Here is an 18,205-nt window from a genome sequence, read left to right as displayed (position 1 = left end):
TGACTTTGGACATGTGAAATTATCAACAAAAAGTAATAGACGTATTCATTACCTCCAAAAGTTTTCTTGTGCCTCTTTGCTTTGGAGGGGAAGGTGGATTGTGTGTACATGGAAAAAGCACTCAATATGAAATTTACCCTCTTAACACATTTTAAGTGCACAATACAGTAAGGTTGACTGTAGACAGTATGGTGCACAGTGGATCTCTAGAACTTATTTATTTTACATTACTGAAACTTTACATCCACTGATCAACTCCTCATTTCCCTTCTTTACAGCCTATAGTAGCCATCATTCTATTTTCTGCTTCTATAGATTTGACTATTTTAGATACCCCACGTAAGTAGAATCAGGTAGTCCTTCTACTATTAGCTTATTTCACTTAACAATGTCCTCTGGGTTCATCCATGTTGTTGCAAATGTCATTGCGGTTTTAATGTGCATTTCTCTATTGACTAATGACATCAAACATCTAATTAGTCCTTACTGGAAATTTTCATGTCTTCTTTAGAGAAAACATAGCCCAACATTTCACTCATTTTTGAATTTGGTTATTTGTTTTTTTATTGTTAAGATGTAGGCGTTATTATTCATTCACAATACTAGACTCAATGAGATCCTGCTATTAAGCACTGAGAACTATGTCTAGTCACTTATGATGGCACGTGATAATGGGAGAAAAAAGAATGTATACATGTATGTGTAACTGGGTCACTGTGCTGTACAGTAGGGAAAAATGTATTGGGGAAATAACAATAATAAAAAAATGCTAGAATCTTATCAGACATATTATCTGCTATTTTCTCCCACACTTTGGGCTACCTTCTCACATTCTTGATAGTGAAATTTTTGTTTTGGGGTTTTTTTTTTCGTGTTCCTGATACCTACATTTTATTTTTATTATTTTTTAAACTTATTTTTACTGTTATTTCCCCTATAGTTGATTTACAATATTCTGTCAATTTCTGCTGTACAGCAAAGTTATCCAGTATATATTTATGTACATTCTTTTTTTTCACATTATCCTCCAACTGTTTATGGCCATACCACCTTGAACACATCTGATTTCATCTGATAGTGACCTTTTTGAATAACGAAAGCTTTTGATTTTGATGTGAAATTTATCTATTGCTCCTTCTGTTGTTTGTGCTTTTGGTGTCATCACAAAGAATTCAGTGCTAAGAACAAGGGCACAAATATGAGCCACTAGGGTTTTTTTTAAGAATTTTATAAATTTAGCTCATATATAAAACTTTGATGTATTTTGAGTTAAATTTTATATACAGTGTGAACACAGAGTCTTTTGCATTTGGATACTCATTTGACCCTATACCACTAATCAAAAAGACTGTTCTTTCCCTCGTTGAATTTTCATAGCTTACTTATTGAAAATTAATTGACCATAAATGCATGAATTTATCTGGAATCTCATCTTTTCCATTCATCTATGTGTTTACTCTTTTTCAGTACCATACAGTGTTCATTACAGTAGCTTTCTTTTTTTTTATTGAAGTATAGATGACTTACAATGTTGTGTCAATTTCTGCTGTACAGCAAAGTGATTCAGCTATACATATACACAAATACATTCTCATATAGATTATCACAGAACACTGAGTAGATTTTCCTGTGCTGTACAGCAGGTCCCTGTTGACCATCCATTCCATATACCACAGTGTGCCTTTGCCATTTCCAAGCTCCCAAGCCTTCCCTCCCCCTACCTTTCCCCTTGGTAACTATAGGTTTGTTTTCTGTCTGTGAGTCTGTTTCTGTTTTATAAATAAGTTCATTCGTATCATTTTTTTAGATTCTACATGTAAGTGATATATGATATTTGCCTTTCTCTGTCTGACTTCACTTAATATGATAATCTCTAGGTCCATTCATGTTGTTCGAAATGACATTATCTCATCCTTTGGCAACTCTATTTTTTTTTTGCTTTTTTTAAGGCCTCGCCTGTGGCATATGGAAGTTCCCAGGCTAGGGCTCGAATCAGAGCTGCAGCTGCCAGCCACAACCACAGCCACAGCAACTTGGGATCCAAGCTTCGTCTGCAACCTGAACCACAGCCCCTGGCAACGCCAGATCCTTAACCCACTGAGTGAGGCCAGGGATAAAACCTGCATCCTCATTTTCATTACCTCAGTTTTGTTACCACTGAGCCACAATGGGAACTTCTGACATCACTATTTTAAAGACATTTACAAAACAAATCAAAATCACCCCTGAAGAATCCACCTGTTTTAATGTTTCTCTTTGTGCATGCTTCTTCCTGCACCTGGCATTCTTTCTCTTCTGCTCTAGATTTCTTTTGTTTCAGGCCCAACTCAACTGGTACCTTCTCTATAAATCTTCCTTATCTATCCAGACAAAACTCATTACTACTTCATTTCTCCTCCCACAATTCTTTGTTCACATCCTTACAAAAGTTTATATATATATATATATAAAATGATTTTTAATTTTTTCCATTATAGCTGGTTTACAGTGTTCTGTCAATTTTCCACTGTACAGCATGGGGACCCAGTTACACATACATGTATATATTCTTTTTTCTCACATTATCATGCTCCACCATAAGTGAAAAGACAGAGTTCCCAGTGCTACACAGCAGGATCTTTTTTTTTCTAGGAGTTCTATTTTTTTCATGTTTTTCTTTATGGTTTTCTTTTAACTACTTAATGAAGTTTATTATATTTATAGTTGTACAACAATAACTACAACCCATTTTTATTGTTATTTCCCCAATACAATTTTTTTCTACTGTACAGCATGGGGACCCAGATATACATACATGTATACATTCTTTAGTCTTCCATTATCATGCTCCATCATAAGTGACTACATATAGTTCTCAGTGTTACACAGGATCTCATTGCTAATCCATTCCAAAAGCAATAGTTTGCATCTATTAACCCCAAGCTCCCAAATCACTCCACTCCTCCCCCCTCCCCCTTGGCAACCAAAAGTCTATTTCTTTTCTGTGGAAAGGTCCATTTGTGCTGTATACTAGATTCCAGATATAAGTGATATCATATGGTATTTGTCTTTCTCATTCTGTCTTACTTCAATCAAGATGAGAGTCTCTAGTTTGATCCATGTGGCTGCAAATGGCATTATTTTGTTCTTTTTATGGCTGAGTAGGATTCCATTATGTCTATATACCACATCTTCCTAATCCAATCATCTGTTGATGGACATTTGGGTTGTTTCCATGTCTTGGCTATTGTGAAGAGTGCTGCAATGAACATGTGGGTGCATGTGTCTTTTTTAGGGAAACTCCTGTCTGGATATATGCCCAGGAGTGGGATTGCTGGGTCATATGGTAGTTCTATGTATAGTTTTATAAGGTGCCTCCATACTGTTCTCCACAGTGGTTGTACCAGCTGACATTCCCACCAACAGTGCAGGAGGGTTCCCTTTTCTCCACGCTTCCTCCAGCATTTGTTATTTGTGAACTGATTAAGGATGGCCATTCTGACTGGTGTGACACATGGTAGGTTTGATTTGCATTTCTCTAATAATCAGGGATGTTGAGCATCCTGTATATCTTCCTTGGAGAAATGTCTATTCATGTCTTTTGCCCATTTTTCCATTGGGTTATTGGCTTTTTTGCCATTGAGTTGTATAAGTTGTTTGTATATTTTAAAGGTTAAGCCCTTGTCAGTTGCATCATTTGAAACTATTTTCTCCCATTTTGTAAGTTGTCTTTTTGTTTTCCTTTGCTGTGCAAAAGCTTTTCAGTTTGATTAGGTCCCAGTGGTTTATTTTTGCTTTTATTTCTGTTGCTTTGGGAGACTGACCTGAGAAAACATTTGTAAGGTTGATGTCAGAGACTGTTTTGCCTATGTTCTCTTCTAGGAGTTTGATGGTGTCTTGTCTTACATTTAAGCCTTTCAGCCATTTTGAGTTTATTTTTGTGCATGGTGTGAGGCTGTGTTGTAGTTTCATTGATGTGCATGCAGCTGTCTGGGTCTCCCAGCAATGCTTGCTGAAAAGACTGTCTTTTTCACATTTTATATTCTTGCCTCCTTTGTTGAAGATTAGTTGACTGTAGGTGTCTGGGCTTATTTCTGGGTTCTCTATTCTGTTGCGTTGGTCTGTCTGTCTGTTTTGGTACTAGTACCACACTGTCTTGATGACTGTGGCTTTATAATATCCCCTGAAGTCTGGGAGAGTTATGCCTCCTGCTTTGTTTTTGTTCAATGTCCAACATCCATTCAAGTTAAAAATTCTTACCAAAGTGCGTATAGAGGGAACATACCTTAACATAATAAAAGCCATTTACATCAGACACGCATCAAATATAATGCTCAATGGAGAAAAGCCAAAAGCCTTCTCTCTAAATTCTGGAACAAGACAAGGATGTCCACTCTCACCACTGTTATTCAACATAGTACTGGAAGTCCTAGCCATGGCATGCAAACAAAAGAAATAAAGGCATTCAAATTACAAGAGAAGGGTTAAAATTGTCACTCTATGCAGATGACATGATATTATATTTAGAAAACCTGAAGCACTCCACCACAAAACTACTTGAAGTGATCAACAAATTTAGCAAAGTAGCAGGATATAAGATTAACATTCAGAAATCTGTCACATTTCTGTTTACTAACAATGAAATATTAGGAAAAGAATACAAAAATACAATGCCTTTCAAAATTGCACCCAAAAAAATCAAATAACTGGGAATACACCTGGCCAAGGAAGTGAAAGACTTATATGCCGAGAACTATAAAACATTAATCAAGGATATTAAAGAAGATGTAAATAAATAGAAAGATATTCCCTGCTCCTGGGTTGGAAAAATTAATATTGTAAAAATGGACATACTCCTCAAAGCAATCTACAGATTCAATGCAATCCCTATCAAATTACCCATAACATTTTTCACAGAACTAGAGCAAACGATCCAAAAATTTATATGGAACCACACAACCCAATTTTATAGCATTTCCATCCCAAACCCCAGGTGCATCATCCCACCCCCCAACCTGTAGCCTTCTTTATAAGTTTTGAAATAGGGAAGCCTGAATCTTTTATCTTTGTTCTCCAGGTTTGAAAGGGTTTGGGATATTCTTGGATCCTTGCATTCCTATTAAGTTTTAGAATGAACTTGTGAATTTCTGCAAAGATGTCAGCCAGGAATCTAATAAGGATTGCAGTGAATCTGTATGTAAATTTTGGAATGTCCTCATCTTAATAATGTTGTCTTCCAAATCCATGAACATGGGAAATTTTGCATTTATTCAAGGTTTTGATTCTTTCAATAATTTTGTAGTTTTAGCCCTATTTTGTTAAATTTATTCCTAAGAATTTAAATCCTTTTAACACAAAGGACTATTATTTATTAAAGAAATGCAATTTTACTGATGATTATTAGAGAAATGCAAATCAAAACTACAATGAAGTGACACCCCACACAGGTCATAATGGCCATCATTAATAGTCCAAATAACAAATTCTGGAAAGAGTATGGAGAAAAGGGAACCCTCCTAAACCATTGATATGAATGTGAGTTTTCACAACCACTATGGAAAACATTATTGAGGTTCCTCAGAAAACTAAATATAGAACTACCATAGGATCCAACAATCCCACTCTTGGGCATATATATGGACAAATATTCCATTCAAAAAGATACATTCATAGCAGCACTATTCACAATAGTCTCTACCTGGAAACAACCTAAATGTCCATCAACAGATGAGTGGATTAAGAAGATGCAATACATATATACAAAGGAATATTATTCAGCCATAAGAAATAGCAAAATAATGCCATTTGCAGCAAAATGGATGCAAGTAGAGATTCTCATACTAAGTGAAACTAAGTCAGAGAGAGAAAGACAAATACCATATGATATAACTTTATGTTAAATCTAAAATATGGCAGAAATGAACCTATCTACAAAACAGAAACAGACTCACAGACATAAAGAACAGACTTGTGATTGCCAAGAGAGAAAAGAGAGGGAGTGGGATGGACTCAGAGTTTGGGGTTAGTAGATGCAAACTATTACCTTTAGATTTGATAAGCAACAAGATCCCACTGTATAGCACAGAGGACTATATCCAGTCTCTTAGGATAGAACGTGATGGAAGAATGTATAAATATGTATGAGTGGGTGACTTAGCTGTATAGCAGAAATTGGTACAATATTGTGAATCACCTATACTTTAATATAAATAAATAAGTAAACAAAGTACTTAACCAGATATTAAATAAATACTATCATAGGTATAATTCTTCTCTTAATTTTGATTTTGAAATGTTCATTACTATAAATGAGCAATTGTATAAATACAATTGATTATTGTGTATCAACTTTGTATCAATGATCATTTCATTAATTAGCTTTAACAGTCTTTTTTGGATCATTTCTTTAGGATTTTCTATGTAAAAGATAATGTAATATGCAGCTAGAGACATAGTTGGCTAGAAAAATGTTTAATTCAGTTTTCTAGTATTTCATTGATGATTTTTATGTCAATATTCAAAAGGGATGTCAGAGGATAGTTTTCTCTTGATATCACTCTAAGAATTGGATAACAGGATAACACTGACTTTATGGACTGAGTTTGGAAGCATTCCCTCCTCTTCTTTTTTTGGAAGTGTTTGTGAAGAATTGGTATTAATTATTCATTAATATTTGTTATAATTCAACATGAAGCCAGCTGGCCCTGGGCTTTTCTTTGTAGGAAGAGTTTCATTACTAACTGAATCACTTTACTTATGATATAGGTTTATACAGATTTTCTATTTCTTCTTTACTAAGATTCAGTAGTTTGTGTCTTTCTAGGAATTTTTCCATTTTGTCTGTCATATAATTTATTGATATATAATAGTTTAGAATATTCCTTCATAGTTCTTCTGTCTCTATAAGTTCAATAACAATGGGTCCTCTTTCACCTAATTTTAGTAATTTGAGTCTACTTTTTTTTTTTTGCTATGCCAGTCTAGTCAATAGTTTGTCAATTTTGTTTATCTTTTCAGAGAATCAATATTTGCTTTTGTTGATTTCTCTATTGCTTTTCTTCATTTCATTATTTCCACTATAGTCTTCATTAATTTTCTGCTTCTGTTTGTTTTTTACTTAGTCTGCTTTTATTTTTCTATTTTATTAAAGTAGAAATTTTAGGTTATTAACTTGCAATCTTTCTTCTCTTTAAATGTATACATTCACACTTATAAATGTCCCTCTGAGAGTTGCTTTTGTTTCATTTCATAATTTCTAGGATGTTAATTCATTTTTATTCTTCTCAAAATAGTTTATAATTTCATGGGATTTATTGTTTGACTCATTTGGTATTTAAGTGTCTGTTGTTTAATTTACACTTATCTGTAAGTTTCTCAAATTTCCTCCACTTGGTTTCTAAATTCATTCTATGTGGCTGGAAAATACACTTACGTGATTTAAATCTTCTTAAATAAACTGAAGTTTCTTTTATGGCTTAGCATATGCTCTGTTCTAGAGATTATGCCATATGCACCTGAGAAGAATTTATATTCTGCTGTAATTGGAGGGAGTGTTATATAATGTCTTTTAGGACTAGTTAATTTATAATGTTGTTCAAGTCTTCTATTTCCCTGAGGATTTTATGCCTATTTATTCTACCTACTATTGAAAGTGAGATATTGAAGTCTCCAGGTATTGTTGTTGAATTATCTATTTCTTTAAATTTTTTGTTATTGTTGCATATGTTTTTGGGTATTTTTTGTTAGGTACACATGTATTTATAATGGTTAAATCTTGTTTTATTTTCAATTAAAATATAGTTGATTTACAACATTTCTTCAATTTCTATTGTACATCAAAGTGACTCAATCATACGCAGTGGAACCTACATCAATACAATAAAAGTGATATGTGACAAACCCACAGATAACATCATTCTCAATGGTAAAAAAGTGAAAACATTTCAAATAAGATTAGGATCAAGACAAGGATGTCCACTTTCACCACTACTATTGAGCATAGTTTTGGAAGTCCTAGCAACGGAAATCAGAGACGAAACAAAAACAAATTTTATACAAATTGGAATAGAAGAAGTAAAACTATCACTGTTTGCAGATGATGTAATACTATACTTGGAAAACTCTAATGACACTACCATAAAACTGTTAGAACTCATCAATTAAATTAGCAAAGTTGCAGGATACAAAATTAATACACATAATTCGATTGATTTTCTATACACTAACAATGAAAAATCAGAAATCGGAGAAACCATGCCATTTACCATTGCATCAAAAAGAATAAAATACCTAGGAGACAAAACACCTATACTCTGAAAACTATAAGAAACTGATGAAAGAAATCAAAGATGACACAAATATATTTAAAGACATAAAGCCATCCAAATAGGAAGAGAAGAGGTAAAACTGTCACTGTATGCAGATGACATGATACAATACATAGAAAACCCTAAGAACTCAACACAAAAACTACTTGAACTGATAAAAAAATTCAGCAAAATAGCAGGATACAAGATTAACATTCAGAAAATGGTAGCACTTCTGTATACTAAAAATGAAATATTAGAAAGGAATACAGAAATACAATACTTTTAAAATTTCACCCAAAGAAATCAAATACCCAGGAATACACCTGACCAAGGAGGTAAAGGACTTATGTACAGAGAACGCTAAAACATTAATCAAGGAAATTAAAGAAGATGTAAAGAAATGGAAAGATACTCCATGTTCATGGATTGGAAAAGTTAATATTGTAAAAATGGCAATACTACCCAAAGCAATCTACAGATTCAATGCAATCCCTATCAAATTACCCATGATATTTTTCACAGGACTAAAACAAACAAGCCAAAAATTTCTATGGAACCACAAAAGACCCAGAATCACAAAAGCAATCCTGAGAAATAAAAACCAAGCAGGAGGCATAACTCTCCCAGACTTCAAGCAATATTACAAATCCACCGTCATCAAAACAGTGTGGTACTGGTATCAAAACAGACAGACAGACCAATGCAACAGAATAGAGAACCCAGAAATAAGCCCAGACACCTACAGTCAACTAATCTTCAACAAAGGAGGCAAGAATATAAAATGTGAAAAAGACAGTCTTTTCAGCAAGCATTGCTGGGAAACCCAGACAGCTGCATGCACATCAATGAAACTACAACACAGCCTCACACCATGCACAAAAATAAACTCAAAATGGCTGAAAGGCTTAAATGTAAGACAAGACACCATCAAACTCCTAGAAGAGAACATAGGCAAAACAGTCTCTGACATCAACCTTACAAATGTTTTCTCAGGTCAGTCTCCCAAAGCAACAGAAATAAAAGCAAAAATAAACCACTGGGACCTAATCAAACTGAAAAGCTTTTGCACAGCAAAGGAAAACAAAAAGACAACTTACAAAATGGGAGAAAATAGTTTCAAATGATGCAACTGACAAGGGCTTAACCTTTAAAATATACAAACAACTTATACAACTCAATGGCAAAAAAGCCAATAACCCAATGGAAAAATGGGCAAAAGACATGAATAGACATTTCTCCAAGGAAGATGTACAGATGGCCAACAAGCACTTGAAAAACTGCTCAACATCCCTGATTATTAGAGAAATGCAAATCAAACCTACCATGTGTCACACCAGTCAGAATGGCCATCCTTAATCAGTTCACAAATAACAAATGCTGGAGGAAGCGTGGAGAAAAGGGAACCCTCCTGCACTGTTGGTGGGAATGTCAGCTGGTACAACCACTGTGGAGAACAGTATGGAGGCACCTTATAAAACTATACATAGAACTACCATATGACCCAGCAATCCCACTCCTGGGCATATATCCAGACAGGAGTTTCCCTAAAAAAGACACATGCACCCACATGTTCATTGCAGCACTCTTCACAATAGCCAAGACATGGAAACAACCCAAATGTCCATCAACAGATGATTGGATTAGGAAGATGTGGTATATAGACATAATGGAATCCTACTCAGCCACAAAAAGAACAAAATAATGCCATTTGCAGCAACATGGATGTAACTAGAGACTCTCAGCCTGAGTGAAGTAAGACAGAATGAGAAAGATAAATAGCATATGATATCACTCATATCTGGTATCTAATATGTAGCACAAATGAACCTTTCCACAGAAAAGAAAATGATGGAGAATAGACTTGTTTTTGCCTGGGGGAAGGGCTAGGGAGTGGTAGGGATTTGGGATCTTGGGGTAAACAGATGCAAATTATTGCTCTCGGAATGGAATTATAATGAGATCCTGCTGTGTAGCACTGATAACTATGTCTATGTACTTACTTTGCAGCACAACAATTGGAGAAAAAATTATGTATACATCTGTGTTTAACTGGGTCTCTATGCTGTACAGTGGGAAAAAAAACAATAAAAAATAATAATAAAGAAAAATAAATAAATGCAAATTTCAAAAAGAAAAAAAAGACATAACATGTTCTTGGATTGGAATGATCAATATTGTCAAAATGACTATACTGCCCAAGGCAATCTACAGATTCAATGCAATCCCTATCAAATTACCATGACATTCTTTACAGCACTAGAACAAAATATTTTAAAATTTGTATGGAAACACAAAAGACCTCGAATAGTCAGAGTAATATTGAAAGAAAAAAAAAAAGGAGGAATCAGGCTCCCTCACGTTAGACAATATTACAAAGCTACAGTTATCAAAATGATATGATACTGGCACAAAACAGAAATAAAGATCAATGGAAAAGAATAGCAACCCCAGAAATAAACCCAAGCACCTATGATCAACTAATCTATGACAAAGGATATAAGACTATACAGTGAAAGAAAGATAGTCTCTTAAATAAGTGGTGCTGGGAAAACTGGAAAGCTACATGTAAAAGAATGAAATTAGAACACTCTCTAATACAATATACAAAAATACTGTAAATGGATTAAAGACCTAAAAATAAAGCCCAATACTAGAAATCTCATAAAGGAAGACAGGCAGAATGCTCTTTGATCTAAATCACAACATCTTGTTAGATCCACGTCTAAGAATAATGACAATAAAAACAAAAATAAACCCATGGGACCTAATTCAACTCAAAAGGTTTTGCACAGCAATGGAAACCATTAAAAAAAAAGACAACCCACAGAATGGGAGAAAATTTTTTCAAATGATGCAACAAAGGTCTAATCTCCAAAATATATAAACAACTCATACAACTCAATAACAACAAAAAAGAAACAACCCAATTGAAAAATGGGCAGAAGACCTAAATAGACTTTTCTCTGAAGAAAACACATGGATGGGAAGCAGGCACATGAAAAAAAAAATGCTCAACATCACTAATTACTTAGGGAAATGCAAATCAAAACTACAATGAGGTACCACCTCATGCTGATCAGAATGGCTGTCATTAAAAAATAACAAAAGCTGGAGAGGGTGTGGAGAAAAGGGTACCCTATTTTTTGTGGTAATGTAAATTGTTAAAACCACTATGGAAAACGGTATGGAGGTACCTCATAAAATAAATATAAAATTGTTATATATTGTTGATGGATTAACCCTTTTTATCATTGTAAAATGTACCTTCTTGGTCTCTGATAACAATTTTTGTCTTGAAGTCTAGTTTGCCTGATACCTGTAAAGCCACTCCAGCTCTCATTGGCTACTATTTTCCTAGTCTATTTCTTTATATTTGTGTTTTTGAATCTAAAGATTTTTTCATAGAGAGCATACACTTGGGTCATATTTTTAATCCATTCTGCCTATGTTAGCCTTTTAATTGCAGTGTTTAATCCATTTACAGTTATTTGTAGCTATTAATAAGTTAGGATTTACATCTGCCATTTTGCTATTTGACTTTTATACACCTGATACTTTATTGGTTTTTATGTTCCTCTATTCTTTTTCTCATTAGAATATAGTTGATTTACAGTGTTGTGTCAAATTATGCTGTACAGCATATTTTTGCTTTGTGTTGCACATATATATTTTCTACTGTAACATTTTAATTCCTTTATTGTTTCCTTTACTATATTTTTTCTATTGTTTTCTAAGTGATAACCCTAGGGATTATACTTTACATATTATTAAATCTAGTTCAGATTAATACCAAATTAATTTAATAGTATACAAATACTTTGCTCTTATACGTATTGTTTCTTCCATTTGTGCCAGTCCCCCCTTCAGACTTTACTGGTATTTTATTTATTGTTGTTTGGTTCACTGGCTTTTTGAAAATAATTTTGGAATTCTGTATTGTATATCTTGTATGGTCACAGAATTTTCTGCTCAGTTAGCTCATATGATCACTGATGTCTCTGCTCAGTTAGCTTATATATCAGCTCCAGAACTTATTGTTTGTAGACTTTTGGATGATGGCCATTCTGGCTAGTGTAAGGTGGTACCTCATAGTGGTTTTGATTTGCATTTCTCTAATAATGAGTGATGTTGAACATCTTTTCATGTGTATTTTGGCCATCTGCATGTCTTCTTTGGAGAACTGTCTGTTTAGATCTTCTGCCCATTTTTTGATGGGGCTGTTTTTCTGGTATTGAGTGGTAGGAGGTGTTTATAAATTTTGGAGATTAATCCCTTGTCAGTCGCTTCTTTTGCAAAGATTTTCTCCCATTCTGTGGATTGTCTTTTTGTTTTGTTTAGGGTTTCCTTTGCTTTGCAGAAACATTGAAGTTTGAGTAGGTCCCATTTGTTTATTTTCGTTTTTACTGTCATTACTCTAAGAGGTGGATTGGAGAAGATGTTGCTGTTGTTTATGTCAGCGAGTGTTTGGCCTGTGTTTTCCTCTAAGAGTTTTATAGTGTCTGGTCTTATATCTAGGCCTTTAATCCATTTTGAGTTTATTTTTGTGTATGGTGTTAATTTCATTCTTCTACATGAGGCTGCCCAGTTTTCCCAGCACCACTTATTGAAGAGGCTGTATTTTCTCCATTGTATATTCATGCCTCCTTTGTCCTAGATGAGTTGGCTGTAGGTGTGTGGGTTGAATTCTGGGCTTTCTATCCTGTTCCACTGATAAATATTTCTGAATTTGTGCCAGTACCATACAGTTTTGATGATCATTGCTTTGTAGTATAGTCTGGAATACAGGAGCCTGATTCCTCCAGCTCCATTTTTGTGTTTCAGGATGTCTTTGTCTATTCTGGGGCTTTGGTGCTTCCAAACTGTAAAATATTTTGTTTGAGTTCTGTGAAAAATGTCCTTGGTAATTTGATAGGGATGCATTGAAGCTGTAGATTGCCTTTGGTAGTATAGTCATTTTGACAATATTAACTGTTCCAATCCAAGAGCATCGTATGTCTTTCCATCTATTTGTGTCTTCTTTGGTTTCTTTCATCAGTGTCTTATAGTTTTCAGAGTACAGGTCTTTTGTCTCTTTAGGTAGTTTTTCTCCTAGGTGTTTTATTCTTTTGGATGTAATGTTAAACAGGATTGCTCCCCTAAATTCTCTTTCTGGTTTTTCATTATTAGTGGGTAGAAATGCCATTAATTTCTGTGCATTAATTCTGTATCCTGCAACTTTTCCAAATTCATGGATGAGCTCAAACAGTTTTCTGATAGTCTTTAGGATTCTCTAGGTATAGTATCATGTCATCTGCAAATAGTGATAGTTTTACTTCTTCCATTCCCATTTGGATCCCTTTTATTTATTTTACTTTATTTACTTTATTTATTTATTTTACTCTGTCTAGGACTTCCAAATCTATGTTGAAGAGTAGTGGTGAGAGCAGATATCTTTGTCTTATTCGTTATATCAGTGGGAATTCTTTCAACTTTTTCCCATTGAGAATGATGTTAGCTGTGGGTTTGTCTTATTTGGCCTTTATGATGTTGAGGTAGGTTCACACTATGCCCACTTTCTGAAGGGTTTTTATCAGAAATGGGTGTTGGATTTTGTCAAAGGCTTCTTCTGTGTCTACTGAGAGAATCATATGGTTTTTATTCTTCAGTTTATTAATGTGGTGTATCATGCTGATTGATTTGCAGATATTGAAGAACCCTCACATCCCTGGGATAAATCCCACTTGATCATGATGTATAATCCTTTTCATGTATTGTTGGATGCGGTTTGCTAGTAATTTGTTGAGGATTTTTGCATCAATGTTCATCAGTGAAATTGGCCTGTAGTTTTATAATTGTGTGGAATCTTTGTCTGGTTTTGATACCAGGGTGATGGTGGCCTCATAGAATGAGTTTGGGATTATCCCTTCATCTGCAATGCTTCGAAATAGTTTCAGAAGGAGAGGTGTTAGTTCTTCTCTAAATGTTGGATAGAATTCGCCTGTGAAGCCATCTGGTCCTGGACTTTTGTTTGTTGGAAGTTTTTTAATCACAGTTTCAATTTCATTTCTTGTGATTGGTCCATTCATATTTTCTATTTCATCTTGGTTTAGTCTTGCAAGATTGCCCTTTTCTTAGAATTTTTCCATTTCTTATAGGCATATAGTTGCATATAGTAGTCTCTTATGATCCTTTGTATTGGCATATAGTTGCATATAGTAGTCTCTTAGGATCCTTTGTATTTCTGTGATGTCCGTTGTTACTTCTCCTTTTTCATTTCTAATTTTATTGATTTGAGTCCTCTCTCTTTTTTTCTTGAGAAGTCGGGCTGAGGGTTTATCAATTTTGTTGATCTTTTCAAAGATCCAGCTTTTCATTTCATTGATCTTTTCTATGGTTTTCTTTGTTTCTATTTCATTGCTTTCTGCTCTGATCTTTATGATTTCTTTCCTTCTACTAACTTTAGGTCTTGTCTGTTCTTCTCTCTCGAGCTGCTTTAGATGTAAAGTTAGCTTGTTTATTTGAGCTTTTTCTTATATCCTGAGGTGGGCTTGTATTGCTATAAACTTTCCTCTTAGAACAGCTTTTGCTGCATCCCATAGGTTTTGGAGTGTTGTATCTTTGTTGTCATTTGCTTCTAGGTATTTTTTAATTTCCCCTTTGGTTTACTCAGTGATCCACTGGTTGTTTAGTAGCATGTTGTTCAGTCTCCACGTGTTTGTGGTTTTTGCAGTTTTTTTCTTGTTGTTGATTTCCAGTCATGTGGCGTTGTGGTCAGAAAACATGCCTGATATGATTTCAATTTTCTAAAAGTTACAGAGATTGGATTTGTAGCCCAGGATGTGATCAATCTTAGAGAATGTTCCATGTGCACTTGAGAAGAATGTGTATTCTGTTGCTTTTGGATGAAACGTCCTATAAATATCTATTAAGTCCATTTGGTTTAATGCATCATTCAGAGTCTGTGCTTCCTTATTGATTTTCTGTCTGGATGATCTGTCTATTGCTGTAAGTGGGGTGTTAATGTCACCCACTATGATTGTGTTATTGTCGATTTCTCCTTTTAAGGTTGTTAGCAGTTGCCTTGTATATTATTGTGAACCTATGTTGGGTGTGTAGGTAGTTTAAATTGTTATACCTTCTTCTTAGATTGATCCTTTGATCATTATGTAATGACCTTCTTTGTCCTTTAAAATATTCTTCATTTTAAAGTCTATTTTGTCTGATATGAGTATTGTTACTCCAGCTTTCTTTTGGTTCCCATTTTCATGGAATATTTTCTTACATCCTCTCACTTTCAATTTGTATGTGTCCCTAGAAGTGAAGTGGGTCTCTTGAAGACAGCATACATATGGGTCTTGTTTTTGCATCCATTCAGCCAGTCTATGTCTTTTGGTTGAGGCATTTAGTCCATTAACATTTAAGGTAATTATTGATATGTATGTTCTTATTGCCGTTATATTAACTGTAACTGTTTTGGATTTGTTTTTGTTGCTCTTTTTTCTTCCCTTCTTCTCTTGTTCTCTCCTCTTGTGGCTTGATGATAATCTTTAGTGTTGTATTTGAGTGTTTTTTTCTTAGTTGTGTGTGTATCAATTGTAGATTTTTGGTTTGCAATTGCCCTGAAGTTTTGATATAGGAGTCTATATTTATATAAGATTGTTTTAAATTGTTGGTCTCTTACTTGCAAGTGCATTCCCAGTACCCTGCATTTGTACACTCCTCTTCTCAGGATTTCTGATTTTGATGGCATAATTGTGTGTGGATTATTTTATATCTTTTCTGTATATATGCCTTTACTGGTGAGCCTTGTCATTTGTGGTATTTTTGTTTCTGGTTGTGGCCTTTTCTTTTCTGCCTAGAGAAGTTCCTTTAGTATTTGCTGTAAGGCTGGTTTAGTGTTGCTGATTTCTCCTAGCCTTTGCTTATCTGTGCTTCCTGGATTTGAGTGAGTGGTTCCTTTCTCATGTTAGGGAATTTTTCATCTATTATCTCTTGGAATATTTTTTTCTGTCCCTTCTCTCTCTCATCTCCTTCTGGCGTCCCTATAATACGGATGTTGGTGTGTTTAACTTTGTCCCAGAGTTCTCTAAGACTCTCTTCATTTGTTTTCAATCTTTTTCCTCTTTTCTGTTCCACATTTGTAATTTCTACTAATCTGTCCTCCACCTCGCTTATTCGTTCTTCTACCTCCTGTATTCTGCAGTTAGCTGCTTCTAGTGAATTTTTTTTCAATTATTGTATTTTGCATCTCTTCTTGTTTAAGTTTTATATCTTGTATCTCTTTTCTCAGTGTTTCCTGTAAATTATCCATGTTTGCCTCCAGTTTATTTCCAATGTCTTGCATCATCTTCAGCATCATCATTCTAAAGTCTTTTTCCTGGAGGCTGAGTATCTCCTCATCACTTAGCTGATTTTCTGGGTTTTTTTTCTTTCTCCCTCACCTGAGTTATAGTTCTCTGTCTTTTAATTTTTATAGGGTTTTGGTGTGGTGACCTTTTTACAGATAATGGAGTTGAAGCCTCTCTTACTTCTGGTGGCTGCCCCCTTGTGGCTGAAGTTGGTACAGGTGCTTGCTGTAGTCTTCCTGATGGGAGGTATTGATGCCTGCCCACTGGTAGGTGGATCTGATTCCTATCCCTCTGGTGGGTATGGCTTAGTCTCTGGATGGGATTAGAGGCAGCTGTGTGCCTGAGGGGTCTTTAGGTAGCCTGTTTACTGAGGGGCATGTCTGAGATTCCACCTGGATTGTTGCTTACCCTGGGGCTTCTCAGCACTGACTGATGGGTGGGGCCAGATTTTCCCAAATTGGCCACCTTCAGAGAAAGGCACTGCTGCTGAATATCCCGAGAGCTTTGCTTCCAATTACCTTCCCTCACAACAAGCCATGTTCACCCCATTTTCCAAGGAAGCCCCCCAAGAACTGCAGTCATATTTAACCCAGATTCCTATGGAGACTTTTCTTTGCCCTGGGACCCAGTGCCCATGAACATCTGTGTGCACCTTTAAGAATGGGGTCTCTGTTCCCCCAATTCTCGTGGAGCTCCTGTGCACAAGCCCCACTGGCCTTCAATTCAAGATGCTCCAGGGGCTCTTTCTCCCAGTGTCAGATCCCCACACGTGGTATTTTATGTGGGGCTCAGAAATCTTACTCCTGTGGGTGAGTATCTGTGATCCAGTTAGTTTCCAGTCTGTGGGGCTTCCCACACAGGAGGTATGTGGTTATTTATATCACATAATCACCCCCTCCTACTTCTTTATGTGTCCTCCTCTTTTTCTTCTGGAGTAGGATATTCTTTTTAAGGTTTCTGATCCATTTGGTTATAGATTGCTCAGCCATTAGTTGTGAATTTTGTTTTTTTTTTAGGAGAGAAGTTGAGCTCCAGTTCTTCTATTCCACCATCTTAACCCCATCTCTGAGTTGTGCTTTTTAGAGCCTCTATAAAACTATGATATGAATGGCAATATATGAAACAGCTAAATGTATATTATAACAGGTATTGTCCTCATTCTAACCTCAGTAGCCAGTCGCAAACATTCTCTTAGCTGCCCTCAGTATATTAGATTTGTTGGTTTCAACAGTTATCAAATCAGGCTAATGCCAAAAAAAATGGTACTAGAACAATTACCCACCTTTCCAGAATGGTTCCCTAAAAGTTCTCTAGCTCAAAATCCTTTTGAATTGCTTAGAAAACAGAACACGGAAGAATTGGGCTTTGAGAAAGCAAATTTGTAAAGTATTGACTTTGTTTCAATTTTATTCATATAAACATACAAGGCACAGTTTTAGGGACTAGGCAGAAGAAACAGATAGATGAAATCACATGGAATTCCTACCTTCTGGGAATGTACACCTAAGAAAGGGAAATTTAAGACCAAAAAGCTATCACATAAACAAGGGAAAATGTGGAAGTATCTGTGAACAGTATGATCAGAGTACT

This window comes from Phacochoerus africanus, chromosome X (genome assembly GCF_016906955.1).
Source record: "Phacochoerus africanus isolate WHEZ1 chromosome X, ROS_Pafr_v1, whole genome shotgun sequence".
Classification (NCBI taxonomy): Eukaryota; Metazoa; Chordata; class Mammalia; order Artiodactyla; family Suidae; genus Phacochoerus; species Phacochoerus africanus.
The sequence above is the reverse complement of the archived record's forward strand: the minus strand, read 5'-3'. Positions refer to the sequence as shown.